The following is a 14799-nucleotide window of genomic DNA, read 5'->3' as shown; positions in this document are numbered from 1 at the left end:
TAGAGAGGAACTACTAGAAGTCATGCGGTGTGATAAGGATGGCTAAAACGGGGGATGCTATTTCGGAAAAAATATTTTCTTTAAAATAAATTGTGAAGGCTCCCGCGGTGAGATAAGGAAATGAGGTATTGTGAATTTATTTATGATTTGGGACTACGAGGCGGTACCTCGAGAGTGCCCTTGTTGATAATGATTTATGGCTGCAGTTGCCTTGATTATTTGTTGTGATTTTCTTAAAGTTGAAAGGAAATTCGATTTTGTTTCCACGAGATATTATTTGCCATTATTTTGTTAAATTAAATGGTGACACACTACTTGATTCATTTCCAACGTCATTTTATTTTACTATACTGTTAAACATTTTATCATTCCATTATTATATTCCAGTAGGGCCTCACCTGACCTCGTCACTACTCTAATGAGGTTAGGCTTGGCACTTACTGGGTACCGTTGTGGTGTACTCAAATTCCTCTCTCAGTGAAATAGGGAGGAACTTTTCCAGAAATAGGTGAGAGAATTGCTCCCATGTAAGTGCAGGCGATCCGACTGGTTGGGTCAATGTATAATCTCTCCACCACCTCTTGGCGGAACCCCTCATCTGAAATATAGAAAATCAACCCCATTGGTCTCAACTATACCCATGTTTCGCAGCACCTCGTGGCAATGTTCAAGATAATCATGTGGGTCCTCAGAAGGTGTACCACTGAAGTGAACTGGAAAGAGCTTAGTAAACTTATCTAGTCTCAATAAGGCCTCAAAAGACATGGCGGGCCTATCACCGGTCTGTGCTGCAACAACTGGCTGAACTACCCTATCTGGCAGGGCTACTGGAGCCTGATTCTAGGGAGCCATCTGCTCCGGAGCGGGAGTAGTGGGAGTTTGTGCTCCTCCCCCAACTTGTGAGACGGTTGGTGCCACTAGAAATGTACCATTCTGGGCCACGCCCTCCATAAGACTTACCAAACGGACTAGAGTGTCCTGAAGTACTGGAGTGGCTATGAATCCTTCCAGGACCTGAACTAGTCCAACTGGTACATTCTGAACTGGAACTTCCTCCTGAAGATCCACTTTAGGTTCTACAACATGTGCGGCTGCTCGAGCTCTGGACTGAGCTCTACCTCTGCCTCTACCTCGGCCTCTGGCGCGACTTCGGCCTCGGCCTTTGTCCCTAGTCCTAGCTCTCACTGGGGGCTCTGGATCCTGTCCGGTTGTAGACGCGGTGCGTGTTCTCGCCATTTGCGAGAGGACAAGAATAGAAGAGTTCAATCGTCAATGATAGAATAAAATCGCATGACATAGTAGAATAGAAGTGAAATTGTTCCTAAACTTCATAGCCTCTGAGAGATAAGTACAGACGTCTTCGTACTGATCCTTCAGACTCTACTAATCTTGCTCATGACTCGTGAGACCGATGTAACCTAATGCTCTGATACCAACTATCACGACCCAAAATTTCCACCTTCGGACTGTGATGGCGCTTAACATTTCACTTACTAGGCAAGCCAACGTTAGAATAACATTATCAATTTTTAAAATATTTTTAAATTTATTAATAATAAAGAACGATTGCGAAAGTAAAGTCTGAAATATAGTGAGTAATCCATAAAAAATAATGGTGTCTAAATATCATCCCAGAATTGGTGTCACAAGTGCACGAGCTTCTAGAATAAATACAAATAAAGGTCTAAATAAATTAAAGCTATCTGGAAACAAACACACAGCTAAAGTAAAATAGATGGGGACTTCAGAACTGCGGACGCTGTGCAGTTATACCTCAAGTCTCCTCCGAGTAGCTGAAATCCGAGCAAGTCTATGGCACGCCGCTGGGACCAACTCTAAAATCTGTTGCAGCATGCAACCCGCTATCACAATATATTCATTTTCAATCCTCTCATATAATTATTTTTAATCAAATATATATATTGACTTTTAAATAAGTCTATTGCGGCGTGCAATCCGATCCCCCAAATATTGACTTTTAATAAGTCTATTTGCGGCGTGAAATCTGATCCCCCAAATATTGACTTTTAATAAGTTTGTTGTGGCGTGCAACCCGATCCTCCAATATATCCATTTACCAATTCTTATAGAAGAAATTTTCCCAATAAATGCAACAATTAATATAACATTATAAGACAACAAGCATACAATAATTATGATTTAATTATGAAACAAACAATGACAAATAGCAAATTATTATGAAAATCAGGGAGAAAATAGACAGTTTAATATTTAATATGCTAAATATCAAATAATAATTAAGACACATCATTCAAATAGCATGTGACTATTAATGCAGGAATTAGAGAATTAATATTTGACAAAGAATATGAGAGAAATAATTATTATAATAATTAATTCGTGATTTAAAACGATTTATGACTTTTCAAGTAATTATGTAAACAATTAATTTGACGACGTATAGACACTCGTCACCTCGCCTATATGTCTTTCACATGTATTTCACATAACAAATAGTTTAAGAGTTCTATTCTCTCAAGTCAAAGTTAACCACAACACTTACCTCGCTTTGCAAATTCCAATCAATTACTCAACCAGAGCTTTTCCTTTTAAATTTGTCTCCAAAAGCTTCAAATCTATTCACAAACAATTCGATATATTCAATACGAATCATAAGAATTAATTCCATATGAATTTACTAATTTTTCGGATAAAAATCCAAAATTTATTAAAATATTCGACAGTGGGACTCACGTCTCAAATCCCGAAAAAATTTACGAAATACGAACACCGGTTCCGCTACAAGTTCAACCATATAAATATTATCCAATTCCGATGTCAAATGGACCTTCAAATCTAAATTTTTCGTTTTTGAAAGATTTTATAAAAATTTTAATTTCTTCCATCTAAATCCGTAATAAATGATGAATATAGACATGGATTTATGAAATATAATCACTTTTAGTTATTGAACACTTACCCAATTCAAAGTTATGAAACATCTCTTTGGAAACACCAAAATTCGAGACTCAAAACACAAAAATGAGTAAAAATAGCGTCTTCCGAATTTATGGGCTCTGCCCAGTCATTTTCGCATCTGCGGATAAAAGTTCCGCATTTACGGACTCGCATTTGCGACGCCAGGCTGTCAGGTGAAGTTCCGCATCTGCGGACATTCCTGTCGCACCAGCGAAGACCCCAGACCAGCCCAGTCCCGCATCTATGCAATTCCGCCGCACCTGCGGCATCGCACCTGCGGCTAAGACCCTCGCAGGTGCGATTACATCAGAGGCAGAAATTTTCAGAATTGGCTTAAGTTCACAATTCGATCTGATTTCGATCCGAATCACACTAGGGGTACTCGGGACCCCGTCTGAATATACCAATAAGTCCCGTTACATAATACAGACTTACTCTGGGTCTAATATCACGTCAAACAACGCTGAAATTACAATTCACACCCTGATTCGAACTTAAGAGTTTTAAACTTTTCAATTTGTAAATCTCGTGCCAAAACATATTAAATGAATCCGGAATGACTTCAAATTTGGCACACAAGTCCTAAATGACATAATTGAGCTATTCAAATTTTCAGAATCGGATTCCGTCTCCAATATCAAAAAGTCAACCCCGTGGTCAAACTTGAAAATCTTTAGCCTTTGAATTACTAGTTTCCGTTAAATGGTCATAATTTGAGTTAGGGACCTCCAAATTAAATTTTGGGGCATACATCCATGTCCCAAATCACGATACGGAGCTACCGGAACTGTCAAAATACTGATCCGAGTCTGTTTGCTCAAAATGTTGACCAAAGTCAACTCAATTGAGTTTTAAGGCTCTATTGCACATTTTAATCTATTTTTCACAAAAAACTTTTCGAAAAATTTTACGGACTGCGCACGCAAGTCGAGAAATGATAATTAGTGCTTTTCGAGGTCTTAGAACATAGAATTACTTATTAAATTTAAAGATGACATTTTGGGTCATCACACTACAAGAATTATCAAATTCAAACATGTCATTCATTTATAACAACTGTCAAATTAAATACACCAACTCATATAGCAACTTGTAAAAGATGAAGTATCCTAATGTGCAAGACAAGTAAACATCGGTTTGTAGACCAAGTCCCTCATTAACAATGTGATATACTTGATCTTCTGCTCCCCTTATTGACAATGTGATATTCTTGATAACTATCTTTGCGTGACCTTGAGCCAAATATTCTTGTTTAAGTTCCTGCATTTCACTATCAAACAGTAAGAATTTCTTGCAGGTAAAATGCATATCAAATGAGTGTCGATCTGCTCTACTTGTTGAGAATAAAAAAGTGAAAGAGTTAATGACTAGTAATATAATCCTATACTAGCAAATGCTATCACTCAGCTGGAAAGTATTGTCCACGAGACTGACCTTAAGGTATTGGATTTTACAACGATACAGTGTGACTTATACTGACATCTCCAGAGATATAGGAGCAAATTTATGACATAACAACATCAGAATGTGGCAACTTGAAGATGATTCACCAAGTTATTAAAAAGAATAATCTGTAAAAAGAAAAGAACATGTTGTCACTTTCATACATACATTCATGAATGATAAAATAGACATACTCGAGAAACAAGAACTTGTTATCACTTGCAGCATCCGTGGTGAAGGGTTGCTTGCTCATTGCCACTATTGGCATCAGGAACCTAGTATATATCAAGACATATTAGATCACATAATTTTCTTATAAAGCTTAATTTTAAGAAGAAAAGTTTAAAACTTTGAAATTGAATAACATGTCTAGTAGTGCTTCCATTGTTTTGAGGGCCACATAATTCGGTGGGAACATATTTCCACATGACTTGCCTCATCCATGTTAATTCTGAAACTAGCATATCTTGATTTTTTTTCATCAAAGCTATTTCTTCATCCTGTTTTTTGTTCAAGTCCTTTAACTCCTTTATCTCTTGTTCTAACTTATGTGCCGCCTCATTAGATAAACCATCAACAGTAATATTTTGTAACGAAGATTTACCGCCCCATAATAGAGAAGGAATTGGACCAAGTCCTAAACCACGTACATAACCATTTTTTTCATTTTCCAACACTTAAGAATACACATATCCTTCCCAAGCAACACTGCCATGAGGTTGTTCATGAGATGTCTCGCCATTACTCAACTTCTCTTTCATCATGTCCTGATAGTAATTGAGATAACAATTTATGACACAATACAATGGAGGACGAACTAACAATAAGATGAGATATTGTGAAACCAAACTAGCCAGCATTTGCACATATGAAAAAGTCAATGTTGGTTAACAAAGTTAAGGCAGTTTCTTACATAACATGTACTAACATCAGCAATTAATGCAAGAAAATATATTAGGCATGGAAATGGAAAAGAAATAACCCGAAGAAGAGACATAAAAGTTTAAGGATCAATCAATCATTTAAAGCCTCTACAAATTATGATGCATTAGACATGAGCTAGTACATATGTTTAATCTAAAAAAATACAACTTATAAGAAATCTTTGTAACGAACCGACTTGTCATTTTAAGAATTAACGCCCAGTTCAGTGACTTAAGGTCTCGAGCAGCTTCGTAATATGTATTATGACCCGCGGGTATGGTCGAGTTTGATTTTCAGAAGATTCGAAATTTAATTAAAAGAACAATTCTCATTTTTGAAGTTTAAATGAAAACAATTGACCGGAGATTTGATTTATGTATAAACGACCTCGGATTCTAATTCTGATAATTCCAATAGCTCCGTATGGTAATTTTGGACTTATGAGCATGTCCGGAAATATTTTTTGAAAGTCCGTAGTAGAATTTGGCTTGAAATGGCGAAAATTGAATTTTTGAAAAGTTTGACCGGGAAGTTAACTTTTTGATATCGGGGTCAGAATCCAGTTCTGAAAATTTGTATAGGTCTGTTATGTCATTTATGACTTGTGTGAAAATTTTGAGGTCAATCAGACGTGATTTGATAGGTTTCATCGTTGAATGTAGAAGTTGGAATTTTTTAGTTTCATTAAACTTGAATTAGGGTATGATTCGTGGTTCTAGCATTGTTTAATATAATTTGAAGTTTTGACTAAGTTCGTATGATATTTTAGGGCTTGTTGATATGATTTGACGGGTCCCGAGGGGCTTGGGTGTATTTTTGGATCATTGGTTGAGAGACTAGTAAAATTAAGAAATTTGGGAGTTTGACCATGGTCAATATCGGGTCAAGACGACCTCCTTTCAGTGTTTTGAGCACGCGAGCAGGTCCGTAACATATTTTGTGATTGAAATTCATATATGGTTTGTGTGTAGGAGGTTCCGGATGAGTTTCAGGGTGGTTTCGGATCATTTCAGAGAAGTTTGAGTTTGCTGGTTTTTGGTAAGGTACTATTCATTCGCAATTGCGAACCAGTTATGGCAATTGCGAAAACACTGTTCATTCGCAATTGCGAACCATTTATGGCAATTGCGAAAACACTGGTCATTCACAATTGCGAACCATTTATCGCAATTGTGAAAACACTGTTCTTTCGCAAATGCAACGTTTTTGTCCGCAAATGCGAACCTGGGCAGAAACTTAAGGATTGAAAATCTGTTATTTCTTCATTTTCGATTGGAATTATTGGAGCTCGGTTTTTGGGAGATTTTGAGGATTTCTTCACGACTTCGACTGGGGTAAGTGTTCTATATCCTAAAGAGATTATATTTCATGAATCTATGGTTATATTCATCATTTAATTCGGATTTAAATTGAAGAAATCAAGATTTTTGAAAAATCTTCCAAAAACAAAAATTCCAGATTTGGAGGACGATTTGTTGTTGGAATTGGATACAATTGGTGTGGTTGAAATTGTATCGGAATGGGTGTTCGGATTTCGTAAAATTATGTCGGGTTCCGAGAGGTGGGCCCCGCTTTGATTTTTTATAACGACCCGACCGGTCGTTTTGAGTATCACATCCCCGTTTCCCCATTTACTGCTCAATTTATGCCTTATAGTTGATTTATAACTTATCGGGTTAGTTGGTTCGGGTCCGGAAGAATTTCGGAATGAAATGCGACACTCAGTCTCATAATTAAAAGCTTAAGTTGAAAAAGTCGATCGGATGTCGAGTATGTGTAAACGACATCGGATTCGAATTCTGATGATTCCAATAGCTCTGTATGGTGATTTTGGACTTAGGAGCGTGTCCGAAAAATTATTTGGAGGTCCGTAGTGGAATTAGGCTTGAAATGGCAAAAATTAAATTTTTGAAAAGTTTGACCGGGGGATTGACTTTTTGATATTGGGGTCGAAATCTAATTCTGAAAATTTTAATCGGACGTGATTTGATAGGTTTCGGCGTTGTTTGTGAAAACTTGAAATTTCAAAGGTAATTAGGCTTGAATTGGGGTATGATTTGTGTTTTTAGTGTTGCTGGATGTGATTTGAAGACTCGACTAAGTTCGTATGATATTTTAGGACTTATTGGTATATTTAGTTGAGCGCTCGGTATCAGCTGTGCATCGCCGGCTTGTGATTATATGAACGAGGATCAAGATGTGTATTGTGTTTTGGTGATGGGCCAGTCTGGAGGACTTGAGGCCAAGTTTAGACCCCAGCTTAGGCTCGGTAGCTTCAATTGTAACTGTACATTTGGACTCATATATCCGGTAATGTCCTTGCGAGTGGAATTTGTGGCTCTATGAGCGGTAGAATGGCTTTGTGATGAGTATGATGTAACTGCGGGATGTGTTAAGACGTTTTGAATGTGACGAGAAGTATTTCATTGAAATGTAAAGGAAGGCCATTGGGTGCTTCATTTTCGTTTTGATGTGACGTACAATCTCGAGTGGGAATGTTTTCAAAGATCTTTCACGTTGTTAAATTTTGGGGCAAATTAAATTCTTGTGTCTGGTTAATAAGTTTGGACTCAGAAAGATTAAGTGATTTCATAGTATTTGTGGCTACGAAAGGGTATAACAAGATGCCAATTTGAGGCTAAGCAGGTGGGTTATCTCATGCGGAGTAATTTATGTAGGTGTGTTCCTTATGATGTGAATAGAGAGTTTCTTTTCTGCCAGCGGGGTGTATGTGTTGAGACTTGAATTTGAAGCTGGTTGAAAAAGTTGACTTGAGTGTTAAGAGAATGAATGCGAGATTAGCGGATGATTGAGGTATTTTATGGTTGGTGTGTCTTGATCTTGAGAACAATTTTTGTTGAACTGACTGCGGTATTAAGGCCGTAATAAAGTATGGGTATTGTGAGTTATCAAGTATTTTAATCTATGGCTTTGAGCCAAGTGAGGGAGCCTCCTATTAACAATTCAATTCATAGTTATGTGTCAATATTTTTTGTTTTGGTCTGAAGTATACTTGGTGATCATTGATGACTTGCAGAGGTGGAGTTCGAGAATGACTCGAGTAAAAAAATTTTCTGAATACGGGATATAATGCACTTATGAAAATATGAAAATTATGGAATGATTAAGTTGTTATTTTGAACGATGTAGTGCACACGAAGTATGAATTTGATTGATCATGTTAAGGCAGAGTTACTCATTTGAGTGTTGATTGTGCTAAAGAAGCACATGTCTTTCAGCCCGTTTGGGGCGGAGTAAATTAGATTTAAGCAGACTGGATGACTCTCGAGAGGGTTCTAATGGATTCAAAATGTATATGTCGAAATTGAAATTTTTTTGAATTTGTATATCACTAGAATCAGTTACTTACATTGGATGGTATCGGGACGTATGATAATTCTGTTTGACTATGGATTTTATATTTTCAGTATAAGAAAAAAAATAGGGACAATTTTAAATTCGCATAAGGTATTTTCAGATTGAGTGTTACAGTTGGGGTATTTATGAAGGTGCTTAAGAAGAATACAGTGGCTTATGGGCCTTAGGGCGATGTGGTTTTATGTTAGGATGTCTTATAGTAAGCTTGGGTAAGGACAATAGTGTTTTGACAAGGAGAAATGTCAACCTGAGGGTGATTCAGAAGAAACTCGAAAAAATAGGACAAATGGGTAACATGCTGGATCAGTATGGTAATGATATGCTCGGTTCTTTTGGTTCATATGATGATGTGGGGCTTTACGGGTGTTTTGTGGCAATACTCTCGAATTTGGCAACTTGTGTGGCTTGGTGGAGTTATAGGGATTCAGTTCTGATAGCTTGGTTATGTGCAAATGGATTTCAAAGTGTTCTTAATGGTTTCTACCATGGGTTGAACCGGATATATTCTACCGGTGTAGGGAACCTATTGTGTATTATGAATTCCTCCTGGAAGGAAGCAAGATGAAGGTTACTGAATGATCGGGTATGTAATTTGCTGGTTACCCAAAGTTGATAATGAGATTCTCTTGCTTGTCACATGACGAAATGATATATGTGGTGTGTGGCGCGGGATTTAGATTTACATGTACAAGGTGGCAGTTCATTCTTGCAAGGAAGATCACGAATTTTGGATAGAATGGTCAATTTCAGATAATTAGATGAATGTTATAACTGCTCGGTAATCCCTGAGAAGGGTGCGCATTTTAAAAATCGCATTGTGTTTTGACTTACGGATGTTCATTGGTATTGCAGTACTCACCTGGTTGATAGACTATTGATATTCAAATTATTGTTATGTGGCACGGAAGAATTTTGAAAGTATTCCTTATGGGAAGATCGTGAATGGAAGATGTGTTAGTCATTCTAGTGCTAGAGTTGGGATCAGTTACGGTGATTCATGTGTTTGATAAATTTGGAGACTGGGAGTTCTCAGAAGTATATTGTTTCGGGTTGCGGCCTGTTTGAGGTGAGTATTTTATTTTAACTCAGTGGAGGCACTAGTCGCGTTAATTAGTTGTGATAGCTACGTGTTATAAGTGTGCATATATGTGAGGTTTGAGCCAATGTAGGGGCATCAGGGCAAGTATTCATACTTGAAAGAATGCTTAGACTATGATATTCCTAGAGTTGACTGTTAAGCGTAAAGTTATAACGTTTCTCATGTTCATACCTTTGTTGGAAAACTATATGGGCTACATTTGAGGTTACAAAGAGGCTAATTCCCCTGAATAAATGGGGTACTTACTATTTCTGCGTTAAATTGTCGATTTGAAGTGTGATAGCAGGCTTTGCACATGCTTACACTATGGCGTGTTATTTATACCAGTCCAGGAGCATGAAAATCTTATTTCATTATCATATACAAGTGTACTTGTTTAATTGCTCCTGTATGATATGCGAGGACTGGAGGCCTGTGACCATGCCGAGCGATTCATATTATCGGCGTGTGAGTCATCCGTGCTGTGTGTGGGAATTCTATTTCTATAACAATTTATCTAATTCGTTAATTCCCGTCCTCTACAATTGTGCACATGCTCCTACGGTTATCCTCTAACTGAAATTTGAGGAATTGGTTGTAACATTGTGTCTGTGGTGGTGCTTGTTGAACTTGCAATATGGTTCTCTTCCTTGATACATCTCCGATATTTTGGGTACGCAGATTGCGCAGTTGTGGCTTGAGTTATATTGATGTGGCGTGTCTGGGGGACAATTGTGTTTAATAATATAAGGTCAATGGACGTAGAATGGGTACTATCAGGCTTGATTATGGTATATTCGAGAGGATAATATTGAAAGTCGGCTTAGGAGAGGAGTGTGGTTCTAGTTGGGGCGAGATAGCTCCATAGCTAGTTGATCTGATGGGTGGTTATGAGTTTTTGATTGTTTCTTTCATCTTTGGCAGTGTACGAAGGTTTTGGAATGATGTTCTGTTGAATGCGGGGTTTTATACTAGTACTTGGTTGGTTTTGAGTAGTTATTGCGATCAAAAATGGCGTTATGAGTATACGAGTTATGCAGTATGTTATGCGATTATATCTGGGATTATGGTCATGGCTGGATACTGCTTGTTCAGCTAATACAATGTGTAGATGTGTGATTCGGGTCTTGAAAAGAATTCTGGATGTTAGAAATTTGGCTCCAAGATTTTTGGGCAAAGATTAAATTAATGATCTTCAATTGTGTTGTGTTGCCAGATTTATGGAACAGGATGACGGGAGATCACCCCCGGGTATGTGCGTGGTAAGGTGGAATAGAGATTTGAAGGTTAAGAACAACTCTTGGGACGTTCGAGGACGAACGTATGTTAAAGTGGGGCAGAATGTAACGACTCAGCCGGTCGTTTTGAGTATCACATCCCTGTTCCCCCATTTACTGCTCAATTTATGCCTTACAATTGATTTATGACTTATCGGGTTAGTTGGTTCGGGTCCGGAAGGATTTTGGAGTGAAATAAGACACTTAGTCTCATAATTAAAAGCTTAAGTTAGAAAAGTCGATCGGATGTCGAGTATGTGTAAACGACCTCGAATTCGAATTCTGATGATTCCAAGAGCTCCGTATGGTGATTTTGGACTTAGGAGCATGTCCGAAAAATTATTTGGAGGTCCGTAGTGGAATTAGGCTTGAAATGACGAAAATCAAATATTTGGGAAGTTTGACCGGGGGAATGACTTTTTGATATCGGGGTCGAAATCCAATTCTAAAAATTTTAGTAGGTCTGTTATGTCATTTATGACTTGTGTGCAAAATTTGAGGTCAATCAGACATGATTTGATATGTTTCGGCGTTGTTTGTGGAAACTTGAAATTTCAAAGGTAATTAGGCTTGAATTGGGGGTATGATTCGTGCTTTTAGTGTTGTTGGATGTGATTTGAAGACTCGACCAAGTTCGTATGATGTTTTAGGACTTATTGGTATATTTAGTTGAGGTCCCGAGGGGCTCAGGTGAGTTTTGGAGGGTTAACAGATCAAAAATATTTGGACTTGAACAACTGCTGGAATTTTCTGATATCTAATGTTGTTTTCCTTCTACGCGATCGCGTGAATGTGTCTGTGATCACGTAGGCTTAGCTGGTCAGTGGAGGTTTTTGTTCTACGCGATCGCGTGGGGATATCTGCGATCGCGTAGGGTTAATTTGAGGCAGTGAAATTTTGTGCTTTGCGATCGCGTAGCTATGCGAGTTTGTTGTTCGCGAACGCACGAAGAAGGCCGCGTTCGCGTAGAGGAAATAGGGTAGAAATGGAAATCACGTAGGTCTGTGATGTTGTGCATCGCGATCGCGTGGGAAAGACTGCGATCGCGTAGAGTTAAATCTGGGCGATGAAAAATTGTTTTTCGCGGTCGCGTGGGAATGTTCGCGATCGCGTAGAGCAAATGTTTGGGCAGAGAGTTTAAGTTCTGAAAATGGGACTTCATCCCATTTTCAGTTTTTGATGGATTGGAGCTCAGGAAGAGGCTATTTTCCGGAGTTTTTCAAGAAAAATAATGGGGTAAGTATTCTTAACTCAATATTGATTAAATTACCCGAATCCATGGTTGTGTTTATCATTTAATTGGTGAATTAAGTTGGAAAAGTTTGAAAACTCTCTTGGATAAATTTGAGGATTTGAGGGCCGAATTGTTATCGGAATTTAGTAAAATTAGTATGGTTAGACTCATGGTTGAATGGGCTTCCGGATTTTGTAACTCTTGTCGTGTTCCGAGATGTGGACCCCACAGGCGATTTTTTAGCTAAATTTCCTATTTTTATTAAAAATTAGCATTTTCTTATAGAATTAATTTCAATAAATTTTATTGACTGAATCAAATTATTTGTGGCTAGATTCGAGGTGTTTGGAGGCTAATTCATGAGGAAAAGACATTGCAGAATAAAGAATTTCACGGTTTGAGGTAAGCAACAGTTTTAAATCTGGTCCTAAGGGTATGAACCCCGAAATTTTGTGTCATGTGATTATTTTGGAGGTGACGCACATGCTAGGTGACGGGCGTGTGGGCGTGCACCGAGGGGATTGTGACTTGGTCCGTCCCGTGAAACTGTAAAGTTGTATAACTTGATGCTAGCTATATGCTCTCTCTGTGTTATAGAGATTTGACTGCAAATTATGTTATAAACCACGTTTAGGCTACATGTTGGTACTGTTGGGACCTACATAAGTCGTGTACATGTTGAACTATCTACTTAATTGTTGTTTTGTACTCAGTCACAGTTTACTTGTTTATTTTATCTCAGTCTCTATTGATCATTATTGATGCATCATATCATTATTTTTTGGGCTGATTTCATGATTATTAAGAGCCCGAGAGACTGGAGAGATTGGTGACTGAGTGAGGCCGAGGGCCTGATTGTGAAATATTATATTATAGCACGTTAGTTGGCCGTGCGGATCCAGATATTGATACTATAGCACGTGAGTTGGCCGTGCGGATCCAGATATTGATACTATAGCACGTGAGTTGGCGGTGAGGATCCAGATATTGATACTATGGCACGTGAGTTGTCTGTGCAGCACGTAATTTGGCCGTGCACATTATAGAGCTTGGGCTGTAAAAGCCCCTCCGGAGTCTGTACACCCCCTAGTGAGCGCGGGTACCCATTGAGTGTGAGTGTTGAGGGTTGAGAGCCGAGTGGTTGAGTTGTTGTGACGAGTTGAGTATCTGTTGCCTGAGAGGCTATACTTGCTTTTCATTTGTTGTTGCACTAGTTGCTATCTGTCATTGAAGTGAAATTCTCTGAAAGATTTTATATTCGGATTACATGAACTTGAAATGTATAAAACTAATTTGACTTACACTTTTGGAATTGAAAGCATGTCTACTCTCTGCTGAAATTACTGAAAATGAATTGTAACTGTGTAGCTCGTCATTATCTTCAGTTCCTTATTTATTATTATTACTTGCTGAATTGGTTATACTCATACTACACCCTGCACTTCGTGTGCAGATTCAAGTGTTTCCGGATATAGCGGGTGTTGATTCTCTCGCACAGTTGATTTTTCGGAGATTCAGAGGTAACTGTCGTATTTTGAAGACCTTGTCTCTCTTTCCCTATCTCCTTGTTATTGTATTTGGCCTCAGATTATCATAGATTGTATTTTTCAGACTTATATTCATATTAGATGCTCATGTACTCAGTGACACCAGGTTTTGGGGAGTGTTCGTATCAGTATTTGTGGGATTTTGTATTCTATTTAATTATTGTATTTTCAAACTTAAAGAGAAATTGTGGTTTATGGAGATTATCGGCTTGCCTAGTATTGAGATAGGCGTCATCACGACAGGTTGAGATTTTGGGTCGTGACACTTTTGTTGACTTTATAGAATAAATTTTTAAGTCGGTGTTTTATTATCCGGAATTATTTCTGATGAATTTTAATGAAGTTATACAATTAATTTGATTAGATTTGATCGGTCTGGAGGTCAATTCAATCAAGAAGACGATTTTGAAATATCGACATAACTTCAAAAGATAACTATCTTGCCTAACCTTGAGTAGGGGATATTCCCCTTAGGCATTGAGTCTTATGTGCAATTTGTGTAATTGAAAATCATGTACGCGAGGTGACGAGTACGTACTTGGTTTATATGTGCAAATTACATTGGTTAAAATCCTTAGACGCCCTTATTTATTAAATTGGTAATTATTGGCACTTATTAAATCCTTTAATTGTCTTACCTAAATCCTTGATTTGTTGGATTTATTTTTATATGATGATTTGGTGTGATTGCCACCTTGATTTTTATGTGAAATATTATTTTGTTGAGTTGTTCACTCCTGGATATATTTGTTAAGATTTTGTGCACATTATGATCGAGCCATGGGCTCCTTATTGTTGAAAATAATATATTGTTGAATTTGGTGGCGAGTTGTAATATTTGAGCACTTGATGTGCAATCTGAGATAAATTATAATATTTGAGCCCTTAATGTGTAAATCTATGATAAATTGTAATTTTTGAGCACTTGATGAGCAAATCTATTATATGTTGTAATATTTGAGTATGGGAGGTGCAATT

The sequence above is a fragment of the Nicotiana tomentosiformis genome, chromosome 8 (assembly GCF_000390325.3).
Source record: "Nicotiana tomentosiformis chromosome 8, ASM39032v3, whole genome shotgun sequence".
Classification (NCBI taxonomy): domain Eukaryota; kingdom Viridiplantae; phylum Streptophyta; class Magnoliopsida; order Solanales; family Solanaceae; genus Nicotiana; species Nicotiana tomentosiformis.
Note: the sequence above shows the minus strand (reverse complement) of the source record.